Source organism: Petaurus breviceps, unplaced genomic scaffold, assembly GCF_028583685.1.
Source record: "Petaurus breviceps papuanus isolate PSGF00001 unplaced genomic scaffold, PetGlider_PUasm1.0 178, whole genome shotgun sequence".
Lineage (NCBI taxonomy): Eukaryota > Metazoa > Chordata > Mammalia > Diprotodontia > Petauridae > Petaurus > Petaurus breviceps.
The window spans coordinates 2,451,411-2,472,865 of record NW_027185777.1 but is presented as its reverse complement, the minus strand read 5'-3'; the positions used below and the strand labels follow the sequence as shown (position 1 = coordinate 2,472,865).

Sequence of the window (21,455 nt, the reverse complement as noted above, 5' to 3'; positions counted from 1 at the left end):
TCGGCTCAACATCTTTCCGTTCTTCTTTCTCCTGGCCCTCGGCACTAGTCTTGCAATCTCCCAGGTAAACAACCTCAGAGCTCTGCTCAGCTCTTCTCTCTTCCTTACCTTTCAGATCCAATCACTTAACACGTCATGTCTGTTTTCCTCCATAACAATTTTCCACATTTACATGGTCACCACCCGAGCATTTTCACCGGCCGTTCCCTTGGTCTGGAATTCTCCTCTCCTTCCCCTTTGTCTCCCAGCTTTCCTGGCTTCCTTTGTTGCAGCTGACATCTTCTGCAAGAAGCCTTTCCCAGTTCTCCTTACAATTAGTGCCTACCCCCTACGAATATCTCCAGTTTATCCTGCCCGTGTCCTGTCTGTATACAGTTGTTTACACGCCATTTTCTTCCTCCCTCCCCCATTACACCGTGAGCTCCTTGCGGGCAGGCACCATCTTTGTCTTTCTTTGTATCCCTAGCACTTAGGAAAGTGCCTGGTACATATGTAGTAGGCGCTTAATAAATGCTTGTTGGCTTGACTTGCATAGAGCCAATAAGAATACAGATGCAAGCAGAAAGAAAGACTTCCTGCCTTGAAGAAGTTTACGTTTTTATGGATGAAGACAACATATAATAGGGAGCTGAAAAGGAGAGGGGAGGTCCCATGTGAAGAGGTGTGTGTGTGTGTGTGTGTATATACACATTCATATTTATACATATATATGCATATGTAGAAGGCCTCCCTAAATCTGCTACATCCTTGACTTCTAAGCATGGGACCATATCATAATGAGGTGTCCACTCAAATATGCATGTGTGTATACACAGATAAAAAAACATAATCATATATATGTATATGTGGGACAAGCACAATAAGGTAGCCACATATATACATATGCATGTGTGTATACACATGAGCATAAACTGTATATATGGCCATGTATATACATTATACATGTACATGTATGTACACATACATATGTGCATTTACCTATAAACACACAAACACATGTATAGCACTTCATTGTACTAAGGTCCCATGCTTAGAGGTCAGTGCAACATAGCAGAATTAGGGAGAAGACCTTGTATTAGGTGAGTATTCAGAGCCAATCTGATTGAGTAAATCCTCTTTCCTTAGGTTAATGGAGGTAGTGTTGAGGGATAGATGGTAGCCTACTGTCTGGTTGCCATACAAAGCCCGGCCCTTTCCCAAGGTTCACCCTCTAGTCTCTAGAGGATGGCAGAGTTCATAACCACTGGGGTAAGCATAGGGCTTTACAAGGACCAGGCAGGTCTTTGGGCAAATGGGATCAGATTAGAGTCTAGCTACACTTCCTGGTGTTGGTATCCAGCTCCACTGCCATATAATAGGTGCTTAATAAGTATTTGTTGAATAAATGAATAAATAAGCAAAGACCTGCTTTTGTCCTCTTGAGGCCCATAGAGTAAGCATAAGGGTCCAAACACATAGCCCAAGAAAGCTTTGTATTTCAAGCCCTAGAGCAATGTATTTCAGCTTCCCTTCATCTCTTTGGTAGCATCCATTCAAATGCCCATGGATCCAGGCCCTTTTAACCTAGTACAAGCTGCCCCTGGCAGTCATTTCATTTTGATTTTTGGAAGAGGGATCTGTTCATGTTACACCATTAACTATATACTTGTTTGCAATCTGGGCTCTGCTTCCCTTAAGATTCAAGCATATGGCCCAGCTTACTGTTGCTGCTCTTCTAACCAAGATGGAACTAATCTCTAAGGCATCTACCTAATTCAATGCCCTTGGGTTAATTTATTTACATCTTGTTTCCAATTGTAATTATTCCATTCATTCAGGTTGTCGAAATTGTTTTTTCTAGAATAATCTTCCCCTCCATATTTCATCAGAAATTTCTTGTTCAGTCGTTTCAGTCTCATCTGACTCTTTATGACCCCATTTGGGGTTTTCTTGGCAAAGATACTGGAGTGGTTTGCCATTTCCTTCTCATTTTGCAGATGAGGAAACTGAGGCAAATAGGGTAAAATGACTTGCCCAGGATCTCACAGCTAGTAAGTGTCTGAGGTCAGATTTGGACTTGGGTCTTCCTGACTCCATATCTAATGCATTATTTACTGTGCCACCTAACTGCCCCTTTTATTCAAGTAGATTGCTATCTCTCTAACAGTTAATAGAAAGTGGAAAGTAGATGAGGCCCAAACATTCATTACCCAGAAGCCAGCTTGGAGATGAACCTTTCCATCCCTAGCTATGCTAGCCTAAAACTACAGATGTACAATGTTGGGCTCATCCTACGGCATCTAGGTGGTGAGCCCCAGGCCTAGAATCAAGAAAACCTGAGTTTGAATCTGGCCTCAGACATTTACCAGTTTTGTGACCTTGGGCAAGTCAGCTAATTTCTATTTTCCTCGATTTCCACATCTGTAAAATGTGAATTATGCTAGCACCTAATGCTCAGGGATGCTGTGAGAAACAAATGAGAAGATAATTGTAACAACACAGTGCCTGGAACATAGTAAGTGCCCTGTAGTGGACTTTATTTTCCTTATACTAGGTCTATTGTACCAGTCAGTAGACAAGCATTTATTTGTAGTTAGGATGTGGTGTTTCCTGAGGGCTTATATACTGATAGAAGTGACAGGTGGTGAGCTCTGGACATGACATCTTCTGCCTCTGGTTCCTAATTTCTGAAGTCAGTTTTCTACCTTCTGCTAACACTTATTAATTTCCTTTTGCTTTTACCTTGGGATTTTGGTCCCTTTTGTTATTACTGCATGAGTTTTTCAGTTGGATTTTACTATTCCACAAGTGATATTTGGTATTTCAAAGCTGTTAGTTCCTTTGAACATGATTATTCTCCTCAAGTTTTGACTTTGATGGATGACAGGAAGTCTCTCTACACAAGCAGATGCTACTTTCTCCTTGATGACTTTGTATTTGAAGTGACTTGCCTAGAGAAGACCTAGTGAGAGATTTCTAAGTCATCATCTTCATCCATTCCTCCTGCTTGGCCTCCAGACTTGAGTACAATGCCCTAAGTCACTCTTTTCCTGAGGTGTCCACTGACAGTTTTACACTTGTTGAATCCAAATGTTTTGATGTTGGAGCTTTTCTGTGAAATGGGGAAGCTGCTTATTATATTTTTCTTTGGTGGGGGAGGATGTAGAGTCATGCAACTTGATGTGACCTATCCATGCACATCAAATGATTATTGTTTTGGTGTGGTTCCATCTTTGACTTGGAGGATACATTCATTTCCATTCATGAGAGATAATAACAGACAATACCTGGCTTGGATTGTGTTGCTAAAAGACGTACATTGATACCAATTGTTATTAAAGTTATTGCATAACAGTATGTTATAAATAGAACAATTTTCCATGTTAGATATCAGATGCTAAAGCATTCTATATTTGGATTCATTTGAATGTTTTCTGCAACATTATTATTTCCTCATCACTGCAAGAGCAGGAAGTAACAAAATTATGCTTTCCTTCTTTCTGCAGAATGCATGTAACATAATGGAAATCTCAGACTAGCAAAGAGGGGAAGAGGCAAGAAACAGCAAATTATCTGACTAGGCTACGTTAGCCATGCAATTTGTTGTTTGAAAGTTTGTGTCGAAGTCAGGCCTTTAATGTAAGCCTGCCAAGACAGCTTGGATCCAGTCCCAAGCAAGATGACACCATTTCCTTTTGATTGAATGGCCATCCATCCTTTTAAATGAAGCTGGTCTGCTCAGTTCCTACTTTCTGGAGGCAGCTCCAGTCCGACCCGACCATATGCTTGGCAGGACTTCCAAGCACACAACTGATTGGAAAGCAAAAATGTGCACCGGTCTGAGAACACACACAAAACCGTCTGGTGTGCGTTCTGAATGCTGATGGGATGCTTGACAGAGAAGTTGGCAAGGGAACTTATCATGGATTCCCAGGCACTGGGTGCAGATAAGAAAGGAACTTTTACATTTAAATATGCCAGACCTATCCTCCCTACATGCCTTTCTCTCCACAAATAACCAAGTGCTGGGGTTTAACCACTAGAACCACATCTGCACACAAAGTACTTTGATTGAAACGTGTCACGACTAATAAACAACAACAAAAAACCCCATTTTGAATTCAGTCAAATGACCATTTGCACATGTGTTGTTTGGATACACAATGCCAAAGGGCCTTGTTGGACTGAATTTTCCACTTTTTAAATTAGTTGTTCTGCCATTATGTAAACACAGCCTAGATATGGTTTCAGATGGGCAGCTGTTGCCACCTCAGCTCACCCCTAACTCGCCCTCAAGCTGACCTTATCCTGAGTGATCCACTTCACTGGACCCTGGCCTCTTGGGTTTCCATGGCAGCTTACCTTTCTAGCTTTGGAGAAGGGACCTGGCTGCTGGTCAGGGACACAACCACCTACAGAAACTACATTAGCCTGCCCTAGAATTGCAGAATGTTAGTAGCCCCAAGGAACCTTTAGAGGTCATCTGGTCCAAGGATTCTTAAGTTGGAGTCCATGAACTTGGTTATTGAATCTCTTGATAATGATATTCAATATAATTGCTTCCTTTGTAATTCTGTTTGTTTTATTTTATGCATTTGAAAATATTATTCTAAGAAGGGGTGCCTAGGCTTCTCCAGACTGTCAAAGGATTTATGATAACCGGAAGAAAGGTTAAAAATTTCTAATCAATTCTTTTATTTTATACCTGATAAAATTGAACCCCAAAGAGCTCTAATAGTCACAATACAGCTAGTTAATGAAAGAATTGGGACTTGAACCCGCATCTCCTGACACTCAGTGCGGTGCTCTAATTTCACCCTATATGGCGCGAATAGAAAATCAGAATGCAGTGCTGTTGAATGAAACCATTCCTTTTGTTTGGATAATGAGATCATACCCTCCAAAACACTTCAGTGTTTGCATTGTGAGTGGGGGAAACCCATGAGGGTCACAAGAGGGAAGGAACCAGCAGAGGTGCAATTGTACCAACATTCTGACATGAAAGAGAAGAGAAAGCATTTCCGTTGCCAGTGGATGTAAGAATGGTCATATCCTTATTGCTGTTGAGTGGAACTCATTACCAAAGGGGAGAGAGCTTTTTTTTTTTTTTTGAGGTATAATGAAGGGTACAACCTGGGTATGAGTAACCCAGGTAGCCGCCTTTTCCCTTATGATTGCTTTGTGTGTGTGACCTGCTGAAGGGAAACCTGGAGGATAGTGCCTCCCCACGAAGGGTCTCAGACCCTGTGTCTGGGCTCAATATCTGCTATGGAGTAAAGGTATGTAGTCACCATTCTACAGATACAGCTCATTCCTCCTATAAAGTAGGTGAATCCATTCCTCTTGGTGTGTTTGAGAACCCTGGACCTAACACTCTACAAATACTATACATCTAACTCTCACCATGTCTTAGGAGCTTTCCCAATGAAGGTGTCATTCTCAATGAAGACATTTAAGACAGAATTGTTATATTTATAGATATATTGTCAGGATCTGTTTATAATAAAGTTGGTGCTGCTATTTTGTGGTAGGGACTATGTGTGTGTGTGTGTGTGTGTGTGTGTGTGTATGTAAGCACTATAAACATTTTCCCTCTTTCCTATTTTTCCATGTTAATTATCTCTGCAGATTAATTCTGTCCTTTTTGCAACCGTCCTGAATGCCCATTAGTCTGTTAATGTTTATTTCCTGAAATAGCCATTGCCATCAGATAACTGCTTTGCGATTTTATTAGTTTCACTACTTTGTGTGTGTTTGGGGGCAGTAACTCATTTTATCTATGACAATTCAGAGGATGTGCATGTCTGATTTGTATTTTAGTTTATATCAACAAGGAACCACAATTATTCTTACAGCAGTCATAGCATGAATGCAATAAAAATGTCCTGGGAGATAACCACTCCCTGTCTTGTCTCTTTATTCTGAATATTATGGAGGGAGTAATTAGATGAATTTTTATTTTTTATAGGCATCTTTACTTATAATGTATGTCCCTTTTCTTTGGTGGTGGTGGTGGTAGTGGGGAAAGGGATACAGAGTCATTGGGAAGAGCTGTGATTTTATTAGGAAGCTCCTTCTGCTCTGACCATCTGGGCTGCATGCCCTTGTAATACTCCCAAGTGCAGTTCTGAAATTGGAAGATATTTATCAAAATTAATAAAAATCAATAAAACATAGACAAGGTTACATTTTAAAACTGAGTCGATATGTGGGCAGGGATCCTTCTGGACTATTTAGTGGCCCTCAATTATATTTAAGTTTGACACCATTGGCCTAGACCATTGAGAGGTTAAGGGGTTTGCCTAAGGTCACATAGTCAGTATACATCAGGCAAGACCTGAACCCAGGCCTTCCTGGCTCCAAGGCTAGCCCTATTCATCATATCCCTCATTTCTTCACTACTCTGTTGGAATATATATTATTCCCAAGTTTCCATATTATAAAGTAAATGATTATCTCATCTGTTTAGGTGAAAAAAAAGTATTTTAAAGACAAAGTTGTAGGATATTAGAGGTAGAAGGGGCATGTTATCTTATAATTTCATTGTACAGATGGGGAATGGGGTGGATGAGGAGTGACTTGCCAGTTGGTGAGAGGTCTCTGGACTCCTAGACCTGTGTATTTTTCCATACCATACACTGTCTAGATTCAGCCTAATTATTGACTGCAGTGGCTAGGTGGTACAGTAGATAGATCACCAGGCCTAGAATAAGGAAGATCCGAGTTCAAATCCAACCTCAGATACTACCAGTGTGACCCTGGGCAAGTCACTTAATCCCTGTTTGCCAGAGTTCTTCATCTGTAAAATAGGAACACCCTGGAGAAGGAAATGGCAAAACACTCCAGTATCTTCACCAAGAAAATCCTATGGAACAGTCCCTGGGATCAGGTAGAGTCAGACATGACTGAACAACAACAGAAGTCATTGACTCATCCCCATCTTTACTAGCTTTGTCAGATTAGGCAAATGTACTCCAATGACCTCCAATAGAAATGAGACCACTTAACCATAGGCAAAGATGCCTGTGGGCTGTGTCTTGTCCTAGAAAACCACATATCAGCATCACCTATGTTCTGTTGTATTTATATTGATTTTGCTAAATATTTCCCGTTTACATTCTAATCTGATTGAGGTCTCACTTAGGAAGGTACCCTTGTGCAGAGGGGCCTGTTTGATACCTCTTATATGCACAGTACATGGTTTCCATCATGCCCCTCCCCACTTCAACTAATCAGTCGTTTGAAAGGTAAGGAGGTGGGAAGAGGGACGAGGAAGGAAAGAGAAGGAAGGAAAGAAAAGAGTCATTGATACATGTGTGTATATATACATATATGGACACACAAAACCACATATATTTTTATATATACACAAATATATGCGTATACATATATATATACACACACACACACACACACATATATATTTTAGTGCAGAGAAGAGAACATAAAGTAGGAAAAAAGCACAGATAATCAGGCTAGCTGTGAAATCTACAGGTTGTGGTTTCACGTGCAAATCTCCCTTTTTTGTCCTCTCGTATATGGAAATGCTCATTTTATTTGGTGTGTGTCAAATTCAGAATAAAAATGGAAATGTGTTTGATCTACATCATTTGTAATAAGGTACAATCCATCTCTACAAAAATCAGCATGCATTTATGAAGCCCCTACTGTTTGCCCAGCACTGTGCTGAGCTCTGTGAGGGACACAAAATTAGGAGGAGTCACAGTCCAGGAGTGACTACAATCCATTTGGGGAGAGAAGAAGGAAGCACAGATGACAACCAAGAAAATAAACACATGCCACAATTAGGGACTGAGCTCAGATGACCCAAAAGAGCAAATTTGATTTGAGATGTCTGATCCTGCGTTCCTCTCTCCAGAGACGAAGAGCATCATAAGTTGCTCTGTTTCTCCCTCCCTTTCCTCCTCTTCCCCCTTTTCCCTTCCTTTTCTTTTTCTAAAATTCAGGGTAACTTCAACTTTCAGAATATTTCCAGAATCAAGAAATAGCAACATGAATCTTCTGGACATGTGATCAGTTCGTTGTTGACGTATTTCAGGAGGAATAGTATATACCTTAAATGAGCCGGAGTATTGGCCAAGAAATTTCTTCCTAAGACACAGCAAAGAGAATGTTCACGAGTTCCTGGGATCAGCCTGGTATAATATGTGGATGAAGTGCTGAACTTGGAGTCCAGAAGACTTGAGTTCAAATCTTCCTCACCCCCCTACCCCACCTCCTATCCCATTTAGTGGCTATATGACTGTGGACAAGTCCCTTTGGCTTAATTTCCTTTTTTGTAAATTGGAGAAAATACTTACCTAGCAGAATTGTTGTTACACTCAAATGAGCTAATAATATATGTTCATAGTCTATATAGATGGACAGGACCACAGAGAGCATTTAGATCAATCTCATCATTGAAGAAGTTGAAGCATTATTATTGTTGTTTTTTTTTTATTTTATTATTATGTTCAGTTGTGTCCAACTCTTGATGACCCCATTTTTAGGTTTTCTTGGCAATGATAGAGGAGTGGTTTGCCATTTCCTTTGCCAGCTCAAATTTTTTTTATAGACAAGTCCAAACTTTATTTAAAACTACATTTTAAGTTTAAAGTTACTAAACAAATCATAGTGAAAAAACAAAGAACAGGGCAGCAAGCTTTTAATATTAGGGAGGATCCCATCTCTGATGCAGAAGAAGTGAGCACTACCTATTCTAAAAGACAGTGGGTCAGAAACTAATTTACATTTTTATACAGATGGAAACAAGTTTATTTGGTTCCCTTGGAAGATTTGGATTGGTGAAGAGGCAGGGGAAGGCAGGCCTCTGGAGATCTCTTACGTGCTTTGGGATGAAATGTTCTCAGGCTCTTTCAGGGTCTAAGGGTCTCCAGCCAGTTCCCCAAGATGAGGAAACTGAGGCAAACAGGGTTAAGTGACTTGCCCGAGGTCACACAGTTAGTGTCTGAGGCCAGATTTGAACATGGGTCTTCCTGACTCCAGTCCTGCTCTCTATCTGCTGTACCACCAAGCTGCATCCAGGAACCTGAAGTACAGGATGGTTAATGACTAACCTAGGTCACACGGGTAAGTAAGGATCAGAGATGGGATTTGAACTCAGCTCCTCTGACTCTGGAATTGAAAGTCCATTGTACTAAGCCACAGGAGGTAAAGCAGTTTGGAAACTTTAGAGCATTCCTTAAATGTCAGTTCTTACTCCTCAGGCCTGATTCTTATCCTCTGGAGGTCTCTATGCTGCTGGGGGTTGGGCTGGGTCTTAAAGGAGCTTGTTACCCCTCTTCTGGATCTTTGCCAACTTTGCCTTCAGTCAGGTGTGTCAGAACTGCTTATTAGGAGAATAGAGTAGGAATAATAATGGTGATAGCTCACATTGATGGAGGTTCCAGGGCTTATGGAGAACTTTCACCACAACCACTCAATGAGGGAGACAGCAAAGATGGCAGTTCAGAGGACAAGAGACATTGCCAAGACTATACAGCTGATAAAGTGTCAAACCTGGGACCAACTCAAGTTCAGCCTTTGGGATTCTAAGCCCTGTGCTTCAGAGAGGTGACGTCACTGGCCCATCTATGAAATTAGGAGAAAATGGAACACCAATGAATGTCTTCAAATCACCTTTGCATGAAACTCTCCAGGCCTTTCAGATTCTCTGTGTGGATCTAAACTTCAGTTTCTGTTGGATTATGGATTTAGATCTGGAAGGGTTCTTAGAGGTCCTTGAGTATAAACCCTTCATTTTGCACTTGAGGCCTAGGGAGATGAATGACTGGTTCAAGTACTTGTAGGATCTGAGCCTGGATTCCTGGATTGTAAATCTAGTGTTCTTTCCACTAGGGAGATTTCCTTTCCCAGGTGCTTCCTTCATTACATATTTTACTCCCAAGAAGGAAAAAAAAGAAATATTTGAGAGTTTTCCCCAAATGGATAAAATATAAAGGATGATGATAAAATGTGAAGAAGTTTCAATGTTGGCGTGATAGAATTGTAGGGTATGCCAGTGGATGAAGGTAGCTGACAGAGATGCAGGAAACTTTTAATAATTGGTGTCCTGAAGCATCATCCATGCTCCAAATGGCCTATACAAAGCAAGAGTGAGCTCTGAGGGGGGAGTTCTTGTCTGTAGGAGAATGCAGCAAAGGAAGAAGGGATTTCTTCTCACCTTGATTGGTGATAGTACATGCAGCATCCAGTGGGATGGGATTCAGCTGTGGAGTTGAGACAGTGAGAGGATTTGAGAGTCCAGCACCTGAAGGTGGTATCTTACTAAAGGGATGGCAGAACTCAGAGCCAAGGCTCCTACTAGTCCTGGGGACATGAGTTTTGATTCTTTCCAAAAGAGCAGAGCAAGTACCCTAGGCTAGGATTTTAGCTAGGTCCAAAGCAAGAGACTGTGGAGGGCATAGCCAAGTGTTTCAGGCTGGGCTTGGCTAAGGCCAGTCTCCTAGGAGAATAAGTTAGACATTGGAACAAAATGAGACACTCATGAGTTATTCAATAATTAAAAAAATTAACATAGTCATAGCAGTAGAAAAGATATTCAACAAAGAGAAACAACGAAAATGCTTCCAGCTGATTCGGCTTAGTGAAGCCCTCTGGGTGTATTATCCATTGTGATACACCATCCAGTCCTGGAAGATCCTCTTCCTATGTCCTCATGGCTACTTTATACTCAGATAATGAGAAATTTATATCAACAGCCTGAGCCCTTTGGCCCCTATGCCAACCTTTTAAGGAAAAACTAGATTAACCTTCCTGGGGGAGGGGTTGAGATTTTTCTCCCCTTGTAGCAAACATCTGCTAGTCCTAGCATATAGGTTCTGGTTCTTCTGAAATAGCAGTACCTTAGGCCAGGATTTCAGTTAAGCCCAAAACTGGGGATGATGGAGATTATGACTATGGATTAGTCTCAGAGCCATGTACTCTATCCAGGAGTGGATCCAGGGGGCTCAGTGGAGCTCCCTGGAAGAAGCAGAGTGAATTGTGCCAGAGGAAAAAAAATGTTTTATCCATATTTGTTCTTTGTGCGTTTATGTCTTTGCTTGGAAACTCTTGGTAACCACTCTTTCCAGTGACACAATACATGTTTATGGCAAAGTATGTCCCAGGTTTGTTGGGAAGATATTTTGTTGTTACTTTTTTTTACATGCCGTCACGATAAATGCCTTTGCTTTGAGGTAATTTTATCCTTTGGCTGACTATCGAAAGGCAAACACATTGGTGGGTGCTCATAAACTATGATTTTTTTAGGAGTTTAGGCCCATAGAGTATCTTGAACCTAGGGGAATGAGTGTGAGTTGAGGATAACCCCTGAAGGTTTCTATAATGACATCTACATTTATAGACATTCTCTCTCCCCTCCCCCTCCTCCTTCCCCATGCTGATCTTATTTAAAATCTTTCTAGTTCAGCCCTCTGGGAAAGTTCAGGGTGAGTGCTATCCCAGCAATTGACAAGCTATCATGAGGTATTCCCTCAGCTTCTGGGTTCAGAGGAACCTTCTTTGTCTTCATTCTTCTCCTGGAATGGTTCCAGGTGATTGCCACAGATAAGCACATTGAGCTCAGAAAACCTGCCTCTGTGGCTGATCCCTCTCACTTTTCTTGTCTCTAGTTAAAGATGAGTGATTTCCCAAGAAAACATAATATCACCCTTCATGTTTTGCTTCTTCATGAATCAACTTGGCCCTCCTCCTCTGCCTCCCTTGCAGTCCCACCCAGTCTTTTCCTTGGAGCTATCTTCTGATGGGAGCAGCATGCTTCTGTCAACCCAAAGGCGAAGATTACATCACACCAGTCGCCTATCAAAAGGATTAATTGTAAATGTGTCATAGGATCATAGATTAGAACTGGAAGGGATCTTGACCAGAACTACCGTGTTGAAAAGCATGTGAACTATGCACCAAAAATATTATTTTTTATTTATGAAGGGCTGGTGCTTTGGTTTCTGTTCAGGGATTTGAGGGAGGTAGCATGGTGTATTGGAAAGAACCCTAGACTTGGAAGTCCAAAGATCCAGGTTGAGATCCCAACTCTACTCTTTACTACTAGTGTGACCATGGGCCGTCCACTTCCCTTCTCTTTCATCTTATCTGTGAAATGAAGGAGCTGGGGGGTGGTAAGAGCGCCGGCCCTGGAGTCAGGAGGACCCAGGATCGGTTCTGGCCTCAGATACTTAACACCCACACAAAAAAACTGGCCATATAATCTTGGGCAAGTTACTTAATCCCAATTGCTTTAAAAAAAAAAAAAAGAAAGAAAGAAATGAAGGAGCTGGCCAAGGTGAGCTCTAAGTCCTGTATGACCTTTACTTTAGTCATTCCATAGTTATGTCTTCCTCCACTGAAAGGTGGGCCCTTTGGCCCTTGGAGCCTTATTGGATTTATTCACAGAGCGAAAGGATTAATCCCCTTCCCTAACCACCTCCCTGAACAATTCTATCTGGCATATAAGCTTTAAAGAATTTGGAATTGCTGTTCTTTTTCTATCTCTGGCTACAGCCTTTTAGGAGGTGGGGTGTGGTCTATAACAGAACCTAGTCAATTCATTACCAAGTCTGCAATGTGAAGGGCCCTTGCTGTATTCCAGGGAAGCCTTTGGCCCCACGTAGTGCATTAGCTGGGACTACACTGGTCAGATGGTATGACTTTTAATTAGGAAGAAGTAGAGACCTTGTGACCCACATGTCAATCAATCAGTGGACATTTAGTAAGCACCTACTATGTACCAGCACTGTGTTAACCTCTGTAAAGGTATAAATTGAAATCCCCCTTCATGGCTTGTATTAGTAGGACCTATAACTGTCACTCTACTGAATGGTTTTCCCCAGTCCTGATGTTTAAAAAGAATGTGATCTCCTAGTCTATTGCTTGAGATTTTTATACTTCTAGGATTTTATTAGTGTGGGTATTTGCTTCATCAATGCAGAAATTTCTTTAGTTTCTAAGATTCTAAAGCAGGGGTGGGGAACCTGCCTGGAGGCCACATGTAGCCTTCTAGGTCCCTGGGTGTGGCCTTTTGACTGAGTCCAAGTTTTACAGAACAAATCCTTTTATTAAGGGAATTTGGTCTGTGAAGTTTGAATTTAGTCAAAGGGCCTTACTTGAGGACCTTTAGGGCCACATGTGGTTCCCCACCCCTGTTCTAAAGCATTTAGTATGATTAGTAAATGGTCTCTAGGAGTTTCTGTGTCTGAAATATTGTAGCAGCAAGCACCCCAAGCGCGTCCTCAGGGTTTGCTGCCCATACAGGTTCCTGGATCTGCTTTGTTAAAGGAAAGCAACTCAAAATGGGTTAACAAGCTTACTTTAATCAGTCAGACATATATCGTTTACCTTGTTCAGGGGAAAAAGGTCAGTACCCCAAACTTCAAAATATACAGACAGAATTATCAAGACATTAACAGATCAAGTAGACAGCTTTCCAAACTGTCCAACCATTACATCCATACCCAGTCAACATCTGGGTTTCCACATCTGGGTTTTTCAAAGCCGGGGGATTCTCAACAACGGCTTCCCAGAATTCAGATCAAATCACAGAACACTTCTCAAAGTGAGTCCCAAAACAAAGCTACACATCAGGGCTTATATAGCCTTCTCCTGGCTCAGAGAATGTAACAACCTTATTGACCCACTGGCCAATCAAAAAGTATCTACTGAAAAACAAGCCTCCCACCCCAGGCTTCAGGTGCACTTTAGCCTAGGGGCAGGGAAGATCTTCCAAATTTGCATTCCCATTACAAATATTCATCAACCTATTGCCAACAAGTGATGGCAATCTAGCTAGACTGATCTTTAGACACAGACCCAAGGTCCAATCCTAGTCTCAGAACTCTAAATAGGAATTTTTATGCCCGGAGCAAAGGATATGAAAGATAGTCTCAACTAGGAGTGGAGAAAGAATTCACTCCAGTTCATCATCTGATAGCTTCCTATTTTAACTTATTATACTTGTTAATTAGACATTAAACTCTATTGTTTCTGAGCCTGCTAAATTTTCCACCCTGGGCCCAAGCCCTTATTACCCCATCCTAGTTTTAGCCCTGAGCAGGCTTATGCTCCAAACTGACCCAACTTTGTAGCACTTTTTCTAAAACTTCTCTCTTGCTGACATAGCCTCTGTGAATCATCTCCATACCACAGTGAAGCATGGGAAGCAGTATTTATTTAGCAAACAGAAGACTGAAGGGTACTATGAAAGTATTTTTATTTGGTTTTTACTGAATGATCTTTTCCCATTTTTATACCTACCTGCCTATCTGTCATCTACTTCATGCCTATAATTCTGATGACTTACAAGCAAAAGACTGGTCTTGCTTATGCATCTACCCTTCCTGCTGGTTGATCTCAGGGTCTTTGTCCTTCTACTCAAGCTTTTGATGCCTGCTCTCACTTTTTCATTTGTAATTGTCGATGAGTGTCAATGGGTCGATAAAAATGGCAACCTCATCTTCCAAACCAAGAACTGGCACATAGTTATAGATTTGTGGCTGAAAGGATCTTAGAGATCAGCAAGTATAGCCTCCTTCATTTTAAAGATGAGGACAATGAGGTAAGAGGGACTAAGTGACTCTCCCAGAGTTATTTCGCTAATAGGATCTGAGGTAGGATTTTAAGTCAAGTCTTCTTGCTTCCAAGTTCAGTGCTCTTTCTCCTAGATCAGTCTATACAATAGCTATCTATGTCTTTGTAAGTTATTAAAAGTATACTTTCTTTACCTGAAATTGAGGTGATTGCAAAAAACATCAGATATAGGATAACCACTTTTTTTTTACTTTTAAAAAATATTTTATTTTCCCTCAATTCCATATAAAAACATTTTTAACATTTATTTTTTTAATTTTAAGTTCTAAATTCTTCCCCCCACCCCTTTTCCTTCCTCCCCTCCTGGTTATGCAGTATGATCACCTTTCTTACAAGCCACCCACGTATATAAGTATCCCTCCTCATTAGCAGGCATACAGTGTGAGGCATAGGAAGGCAATATTAGGGGGCTATTATAATTGTGCTCTGATTCCTTTTCACCTTTTCACCTCTCCTTTGGGGGAGACAGTTCAGGCAACCCAGTCATGCCAACAGTGAACAATATATTGGAGCCATGAATGACTGCCCTCCTCCTGTCATTGATGTCCTGCTCCGGGGTTTCCCTGGTATCTGTGTATCAACTGAGCCATCAGGTGGAATGGGGCTGTGAGAAGAACAAGAATAGGCTTGTTCCTTGTAGATGATGAGTCTGATAGATGGTTTTGCATGAAGGGCTCTATGAAAGCTGGATGACTGTTATAGCCTAGTGGTTTGTGGGATCAGGGAGCAGCTATGCTACGAAATTCTTTCAATTTAGTGACATCTAAATGTAAGAGAAAGGGTTCCAGTGCTTACAGTGTTTTATTGTCTTTTATTTTTATTTATTATTATCTTTTTTTCCCCTGATGGTGATCATTGTGATGGGGACAGTGGTATAAAAGCTATAAATGAATTCTTAGGGTTTATGCTCATTGAAGTTTTAGGGAAAGTTTATCTGAGGTTCAAAAGATTGAACTGGGTCTATTACCATGATTACCTATTAGGCTTCAGGCAAGGGAGATGTTTTTCTGCATTTTCACAGAAGGGCTGGGGCAGGGAGGATGTTAAAGATAGGGAGAGACCAAGAAGTCAAATACCACTCCAGAGACATACACAGAGAGCAGAAGTTGGGGCAACTATTTTGAACTGTCTGTCTAGTTATCATTTCCAGTGTTTTTGTACATTTTTCTCTTAACCTTTGTGTTACTTGTGCATAATTAATGTGGATTCAGTCTAAGTACTCTAAGAAGCAATGGCAGGATTCCTTTTTCCCACTCTGGCAAAGCTTTTAGATGACTCTCAAAGTAGCTGAAACAGTATTTTTAATTTCCCTGGGTTGTGTATACAAACCTGGGCTTCTTTCTAGGCTCACCTAGAGGTGCCACCTCTTATAGAAAACCCTTCCTGATCTCCCCCCTGCCACCACCCCATTTGGTAGAACTCTCTCCTTGGTAAATGGCATAAGAATATAATGGAATATTCTTGTTCTGTAAGAAATGACAGATTCAGAGAGATCTGAGAATTGTATAAACTGATGCAGAATGAAGTGAGCAGAGTCAGGGGAACAAGTTCTATAATAACATTAATATCATAAAAATAAATAATTTTGAAAGATTTAAGAACTCTAACCAAAACAAATGAGCTGCCATGATTCTAGAAGGCCAACAATGAAGAATACTTCCTCCCTCATGACAGAAAGATGGCAGATTAATATGACAAATGAGAAACACATTTTTGGATGTGGCCAACATGGGTAAGCTGTTTTGTTTGACTATACTGATATGACACAAGGATTCTAGACCATACAGATAGGATGCAAAGATGCAAGGATACAGATGGATTGCAACGGCTCTAGACTATACAAATCTGGCATGTGGGTTCTAGACTATGCTTACACAACAGTTCTAGTTTGTGCAGAAACAATACAAGTATTCTAGACTATGTTGATATAAGAACTCTATTTTTTTTCCAGTGAATGACAGCAGGTGGAGGGAGAAAAATGCTTGATAATTTAATATAATATTTTCAGTTACCATGTATTTACTAATCTGTATGAATGCTATCAACCCCCATCCAATCTCACCTTAGAGTGTTAACACCTAGTATAGAGCCTAGTACTAGTAGGTGCTTAAATGTTTGTTGAATGAGTGAAGAATAGTGGAGTTTGTCACTTCTGTCCATGGAGATTTTATATTACATATACTCAGACAAACGAATAATAACACACTTCTTAAATCCTGATCTAGAACAAGAGAAATATATATCAGATGGTGATGCCTGTGCAGTATTAAAAAATTATAATGTCTAAATGAGAGACTTCATGACAAGCACCACCTTCTACATGAGGTCTTTCCTGATTCCTTCCTCAACATCCCCCCTCCAAATGCTAGTATCCTCTCACTACTTTTTACCTTATATTTATTCTGTAATAATTATCATGATAATAATTATGAAGCTAGCATTTGTATAGGTCTCTAAGCTTTGAAAAAAATACTCTACATATTACCTCATTTGATCCTTGCAATAATCCTAAATTATAGGTGCTGTTATTGCCATTGTACAGATGAGGAAACTGAAGCAGACAGAGGTCAAGTAACTTGGCCAGGGTTATATATAGCTAGTAGGTATTTGAGATAGGATTTGAACACAGGTCTTTCTGGCCCCCACCTCCTCCCCCCTTAATTCTAACACTATCCATTTTGCCACCTTGTCCCTAACAGAATAAATGTATTTATTTGGGCAGGTTGCCTCCCCAATGGAATGTAAGCTCTTTGGGAGTAGGGACTGTTTCATTTTTGTCTTCATATCCACAAAGTATAGCATAATGTCTGGCATACAGTAAGCACTTAATAAATGTTTCTGGATTGCTTGATAGTGAATAGGAGCTGATCTTAGGATAGGAAGACCTGTCCTTCCTCTGACACTTAATGACTGTGACCATGCAAATCACTTAATCCTTTGATGCTTCAAGAAAATTTTTAGACCAAATTGTGGATTTTAATCACTGATCTGCATTGGTGGATGGAGTTAATATGCCAGGAATCCCAAAATGGATGAAATCACAGATCTAGTACTGCTCTCCCCCACCCCCAATCATTTACAAATTTATTACTAATTTTTAAATTAGAAAGCTGACCTGGGACCCTTTCCAATTATCTTTGCTTTTGCAGAACTTTTTCCAAAGCTGGTCAGTTTAACTTGAGTGATGCCAAATAAATGAGATACTTGCATGGATGAATTCTCCACCTTATGACAGGATAATTTAATACTTCAAGATTAGATGATGTCACAGATTTTTCTCCTTGAATAAACCAATTATTACTTCCCTTCCATTTTGCTACTAATGGTATTCTAAGCTAAAGGGTCTGTGGACTCAATTTGCATTCTGTTCCAACGTTCTTCAACTTGTAATATTTATTTACCAAGTATTATAGCATACACTAATGAATACTATAAATAGGCCCTTTATTCTTAGGATTTGAGGGTTCTTCATTGCTGACAGAAGGGGAATATGGCCTGCTCACTATTCCTCTCTTCTCCCTGATGAAAAAAAAAAATTGAAGCCATCTAGTCAACAAGTCAACAAGCGTTTATTTATTAGGCACCTACTATATGTCTGGCACTTTGCTAACCACTAGGGACACAAAAAAGGCAAAAGATAATCCCTGCTCATTTTTTTCTTCTATGGGATGCCTAGCTAGTGTAGCCAGAGTGAAATTTGGGTGGAGAGAATAAGTGGAGAATTCAGGATTGTACTTTCAAATGGTAGTGCCAAATCCACTAAACCATACTGCCTCTGTCATATTCATTGAATGTACTGACATTTCAGGGGTTTGTAACCATGAGTGGTTAGCACAACATGTGGCTATGGACTTTGGAGAAGAAAGATGAGTCAAGTTTCCAGGTCTTTTCAAAACATATCTCAGGTTCCACCCATTACACCAGGCCTTCCCAGAATCCCAGAACTGGGAATGTTCTGGAATCAATCAATCAATCAACAAACACTTATTAAGTACCTACTATGGACCAGGCTCTTATTAAATACCTACTATGTGCTGATCTCTGTGCAAGGTACTGGAGATACAACCACAAAAAATGAAAGTCTCTGCCTTTGAGTCTGCAATCTAGCCATACAAAACAGCATATAATAATAATACAACTAACATTAATAAAACACTTACTATGTGCTAAGTACAATTTACAATTGTTATCTCATTTGGATTTGCCAACTCTGGGATGTAGGTGCTATTACTAACCCCATTTTATGGATGAGGAAACTGAGGCAAATAGAGGAAAAGTGACTTGACCAGAGTCACACAGCTAGTAAGTGTCTGAGGCTGGATTTGAACTCAAGTTTTCTTGACTTGGGACCTGGAGTTCTCTCCTTACACCATCTAGCTGCCTACACACATTTGCACATACTTATCTTTACTTATCAGTATATATTCTATATTCCATGTCAGTCCAACCTCCTCTCACTTCCATGTAAGCTCCTTAAAGATAAGACCTATTTCCCTTTTTTTTTTTTGGTATCACCAGCACATCTTGCACATAGTAGGTGTCTGTTAAGGGTTTATTGAATTGAAGGAGTAGAACTAAATGTGACCCCTGCCCCTAGGTAAATTCTGCTTCTCTACTAATTATCTCACCTTCTAATTTGGCCTTATTGCTTCATTACATTCTTAGAAGTTGGTTAAGTGTGCCCTCATTATGTAATTTGTATTTCATTATTTTGGAGAACTCCAACAACAGATTAAGTCTCGGAGCCATCTTGAGTTAATGACTAATGCATTTGGTATTCTGAACAAGCTCGCCAATGCATATTGATTTCAATAGCTTCTGCCATGTGAGGGTTTTTTAATGAAAAACAAAGGCTCAGCTCTTTTTCTCAGAGGAGTTTCCTATCCACCCAGGGATATATGTGCTTCAGCAGGAATATGACAAAGTGGTGGGAAGGCTGCTTTTATGCCATTGAGTTGTTTGATTAGGAGTGAATGCTTGAAAATCGCTGAAAAGTCAATATAGTCACTCAGAAAATATAAATATATAATGTTCCTTCAGTTCTGCCCTCCCTCCCCCAAGGAATCTGAAGCATTCCAAAGATTGTAGTCACAGAAATGAGCCAACTCAGTGTAAGAACTTCAGGCTTTAGGTCCATATTCCAAATACCAAACACTAATCATAACTTCTTTCTTTTTAACCTGGAAAACCTACAGAAAAGAATATTTTATGAGATTACCCTAAATCCAGGCAGCCTGAGCCACTGAAGGAGAAGGGGGAGGAAGGACAATTTACCCAGAGGGGTTGCCATTTTCCAGAGAGACATTCAAGGCAACAGTTAGGACCAGGAGAATCTATATTGTTTCCAAGTCTTGGGTAAGTGATATTCCCAGATTTGATACCAGCTTTGGAGGTTTCCTGAATCAGGACTGGGGATTCTCTGAGGGACCTACTCTGGAGAGACTGGAATTATAAACCTCTGGAAAATGGGCAAAGTTTGATGGCCTTTGAAATCTCTCTCTTCTTCTTCCAGAATCATTCCTGAAGCACCCTGTGACCCAAGGCGTCACAATTCATAATCATAGTATCAAAGGTTTTAAAGGTGGAAGGGAGGTTAGAGATCATTGAATCCAGAGATTCTCAACCTCTTTGGTCTTAGGACCCTTTTATACTCTTAAAAATTATTGAGGACCCCATCCCAAAGAGCTTTTATTTGGTGGGTTCTATCTACTGATATTTACTGTAGTAGAAATCAAAACATCCTGGTATTCTTATGAATTTAATTTTGACTTTATGGAACCTCTGAAAAGGTCTCAGGGAGCCTTATGGGTGCCCAGATCACTGAAAACCCCCTGATCTAGACCATGAAGATGCCAAGACCAGAATGGTAAGGTGACTTTCCTGTGGTTCTGCAGAGAGCCAGAAGTAGTCATGGGATTCTGACCCAGACCTCTAAATTCCAAATCCAGTATTTGGTCTTTCGTGGTCCAGGCTTCCCCGGCATTGGATTGCCTTCTGCCACAAAAGTCCTTGTCCTCAAGAGTCTTGTATTCTGCTAAAGTTGGAGAGGGGAAAAGCATGTACACAAATAAATAAATAGAAAATATATGCAAAGTAATGAGCCTTTGAGTGTAGTATGGTTCCAAAAGAGTTGCTTGTTATTGTTATTTTAAAATTATCATTGTTTCAAATTGCTATTTCTTTGACTATCTGTTTCTCTTTGTTTCTGTGTCTCTGTCTTTGTCTCTTGTGTCTCTCTGTTTTTGTCTCTCACTATCTCTGTCCATCTTTGTCTCTATATGTCCCTTTCTCTCTGTGCCTCTCTCTTTGAGTCTCTGTATATCTCAGTCTCTGTCTTGAATGGAAAAAAAATTATTTTTTTTTTCCTGAGCTTTCATTGTAATTTCATTTCTTCCAATTACTTACAAACCTTATTTCGAAAAGGAGTCTATCTATAGACTTTACCAGACTGCCATTGGGATCTCTGACACACAAAAAGACTAAGGATTCCTGGTCCAGATGATCTCTTAAAGAGTCTTTCTAATTATACTGAATATGTATGCTCATATGATAAGGCACACTCACATGTAGCAGGTAGAGGGAGAAAGCCTGATGGAGAACGTTTCAGTGAAAATCAACAGAGGGCAAACAGAAGCTCTTCTGCCATAGCATACTTTAGCCCACCTGGACAAAACAAAACAAACAAACAAAACTAAGGAAAAGAATAAATGAGTTCAGAAACATCAGGAGGTGGGGTCAGGGAAGCTGTTAAAAGGGAGTTTTGTGGTATTAAAATGTTTTCCCCCAGTTATCTAAAGTCTTTTAATAATTTTATATTTAAAAGGAATAGCAAGTTGTACATAATAGATTTGCAGTTTCATGTGCAATTATCTTTT

General features: G+C 40.2%; 2 long non-coding RNA genes across 4 annotated transcripts in view; one reads left to right on the top strand and one right to left on the bottom strand.

Annotated features, from left to right (window-relative positions):
- The window catches only part of LOC138159880 (uncharacterized), a 66,618-nt gene that overhangs the window by 32,163 nt on the left and 13,000 nt on the right, over positions 1-21,455 (top strand). Inside the window, exon 3 of one of the 2 annotated variants that reach the window (XR_011167996.1) lies at positions 3,486-4,687. The exons of the other annotated variant lie outside the window; for it this stretch is intronic. This is a non-coding gene — a long non-coding RNA (uncharacterized lncRNA). Of the gene's footprint in view, positions 1-3,485; positions 4,688-21,455 lie in introns of those variants that run through there. 2 annotated transcript variants of the gene reach the window in all.
- LOC138159882 (uncharacterized) overlaps positions 19,970-21,455 on the bottom strand; it is a 64,187-nt gene continuing 62,701 nt past the window's right edge. For both annotated transcript variants that reach the window (XR_011167999.1, XR_011167998.1), the window contains 2 exons: positions 21,145-21,243; positions 19,970-20,614 (listed from right to left, as the gene is read on the bottom strand). This is a non-coding gene — a long non-coding RNA (uncharacterized lncRNA). The remainder of the gene's footprint in view (positions 20,615-21,144; positions 21,244-21,455) is intronic.